The 2,985-nt window shown below is 38.7% G+C and overlaps 1 non-coding gene across 1 annotated transcript; it reads left to right on the top strand.

Annotated features, from left to right (window-relative positions):
- Positions 1-1,765: 1,765 nt before the first annotated feature.
- LOC112086166 lies at positions 1,766-1,873 on the top strand. The gene has a single exon (XR_002899344.1). It is a non-coding gene; the product is annotated as a small nucleolar RNA R71 (small nucleolar RNA).
- Positions 1,874-2,985: the final 1,112 nt, after the last annotated feature.

Below are 2,985 nucleotides of genomic sequence, written 5' to 3'. Positions count from 1 at the left end.
GTCTAGAAGCAGATCTTCATAGACTTCCTCAATAATTCCGTCTAACTCATCAACCCAACAAATTTTGCCATCCAAAGTTGGTTTATCGAAACTTTTGTTCATGTCAAACTGCATAACTGAACCGGCTAGATGAAGGTCGATTTTTCCTTCAGGAACATTGATTATGGCTCCGGCAGTAGATAAGAATGGTCTTCCAAGAATAAGTGGATCCTTAGGTTCTTTTTCTAGTTCTAGAACTACGAAATCGGTTGGTATGGAACATTTTTCGATTTCGACGGGAACATCTACTAAGATACCTACAGGTTGTCTAACAGAACGATCAGCTAATACTAATGAGATTTTAGTGGGCTTGAAAGTGTGATGTCCTAAACGTTTTGCTACTGAAAGAGGCATCATGTTTATGTTAGAACCTAAATCACAGAGAGCACGCTCAAAAGCTACATCATTGATGGTGCATGAAAGTACAAAGCTTCCAGGATCATTTTTCTTTTCAGGGATTCGGCTTTGCAAGATAGAACTACATTCATGGGTTATCATCATAACGCCTTCTTCAAGAGTTAAAGAATTTGTTAGAATATCCTTCATGTATTTTCTTAAAGTAGGAATCATAGCACAAGCTTCTACAAAAGGTAATCTCACATTTAACTGATCGATTAGCTCTTTAAGCTTAGCTTTTTCTTTTTCTTTCTTAGGGGCTTTTAAGGCTCTAGGATATGGAGGTTTAGGTTTATAGACATGAGTTGGTGGAGGTGGAATCGGGTCTTCTCCAAGGATTTCCCGGGATGAATCTTCTCTTACTTCTTCTCCATCCTTTTCTCCTACCACTTCCTTTTCAACATCTTCATTCGTGATTCTTTCTTTTTCTTTCTCCTTTTCCTTACCCTTTTCCTCAACTTCGGGATCTTTAGGAAATTCTGGCTCTTTGTAAGCTAATCCACTCCTAAGTGTGATAGCTTTCACATGATCGGAGGGATCTGCTTCACTTGAGCTTTCGAAAGAATTTTCACTTAGCTCCTCTTCAGAATTTTCTAACTTTTTAGAATTAGTTTTGACCATTATGTTAAGGAGGGTATCGGAATCCTTCTGCATCTCTTTTAGTTCAGATCTAAGATCACTGATCTCTTGAGACATAGATTTTTCAAGCTCTAGAATCTTTTTGTTTAGGTTTTCAGCTTCAGAAGAGGGAAAACTAGGATAGGAAACAGGATTAGATTGAATAGCCGAGATTGGTTCAGAAGGTGGTGTCAAACCAGGCTTGAAAGACGTTTTCCCGCGGTCAGGTGGCTCACGACCGCGGTGAATCAAGTCTTGGCCGCGGTCAGAACAGCCACGACCGCGGTGAAAGGTTGCTTGGCCGCGGTCAGAACAGACACGACCGCGGTGATCAGAAACGAATGGAACATCATGAATTTGATATACTTCTGCAGTGTTCATCATCCCTTGATCATAAGAATCCATTGGGTTGTCCCAACCATCAAATTTACACGTATTGTGTACCCTATTTGGTTGTTGCAATCCAAGATGACTCATTATGTGACGGAGACACTTTATAACTTTATAATTCTGAAATTTCTTTTTTCTCTCAGGAATTGCAGAATTACCAAAGGTTACTTGATTTCGGATGCTGTTTCCTAAATTTTTAATGAAAATGTGAGCATCTTCTACAGATCTAGTTGTGAAATCTCCATTACTTGCTATATCAAAAGAGTGTCATAACTCTGGAGTTATACCGTGATAGAAAATACTTAGCAGGTATTCATCGGCATATCCATGGTGTGGACAATCTCTTTGGTATTCCCTAAATCTTTCCCAAGTATCTAAAAGATCTTCATCTTCTTTTTGTTTAAAAGTTCTTATCTTCTTTCTTAAGAGATTTGTACGATTTCTAGTGTAAAAACGATTTAGGAAAGCAGTTTCACACGCTGCCCACGTTTTTAGTGAAGCAGGTGGCAAAGATTTTAGCCATTTGCTGGCCTTATCTCTAAGAGAGAATGGGAAAAGACTACACTTGTGGTAATCCCCATTTGCTGTAATGGTTGCACATAATTCTTCAAACGTCTCGATATGGCCTATCGGATTTTCAAATGAATAACAAGAGAATTGATTTTGTTGAACTAAATGGATATGGGGTACCTTAATTTCGGTTTTGCCATCCTTTGGTAAGGCTGGTTGAATAGCTCTTCGATCTCCCATTAATTTTTCGAGTGAATCGAAACTTCCAATCAGTTCTTCATCATCTTTGTGTTTGGCCGATCCGATTAGCTCATTGTCATCATATATCGGTTCTTCAAACTCATCATCAGTCAGGTCATCATCGCTTGGATCACCATCCACACGATTTGGTGGATCACCAAGAGTTCCGGGAACATGTTCTCGGTCTCTCATAGCAGAGAAACCTGAAAAATTCAAAAGAAAAAGTAAAAGTAAACAAGTGTTCTAATGGATTTAAGTTGGGATTCGCAACGAAACAAATTTAAGTCTCCGGCAACGGCGCCAAAAACTTGATTGCGAGTGTAAACGCGGGGTTGGTTGTTGTTTTTGTTTTACTAAGCTTCAGGTTTTAAATTTATAACCCCTAAATGTCTGCAAGTGCACAGATGTACGCTGTAGTACTTAGGGTATCGATCCACAGAGACTTAGTTGTTTCAGTACGAATTCACTGCAACGCTTAAATCAGATTAGAAGTAAAAGGGTTTTGGTTTTGGTTTTGGGTTTTTGGTTGTCACTAAATCTAAACTAGAAAGCAAGTAAAAAGCAATTGAAAGGAAACAAAGGCAAGTAAAGCAAGTAAAAATCGATTAATGAATGAAAGCAGGTAACAAGTAAATAAAAGCAGAATGGAAATCTAAGGTTGTAAGCAATTAAAGACAAACGTTGGGGCTCAAGGGGTTTTCGCAGGGGTTCATAGTCTATGCTAGGTCGATTTTAAACAAGTGATAAAGGTAATCAACTACGTATGTTCTAGAACTCGAGGCACGGAAGTAT

This window comes from Eutrema salsugineum, unplaced genomic scaffold (assembly GCF_000478725.1).
Source record: "Eutrema salsugineum unplaced genomic scaffold, Eutsalg1_0 scaffold_23, whole genome shotgun sequence".
Classification (NCBI taxonomy): Eukaryota; Viridiplantae; Streptophyta; class Magnoliopsida; order Brassicales; family Brassicaceae; genus Eutrema; species Eutrema salsugineum.
Note: the sequence above shows the minus strand (reverse complement) of the source record. Positions and strands in the feature narration are given on the sequence as shown.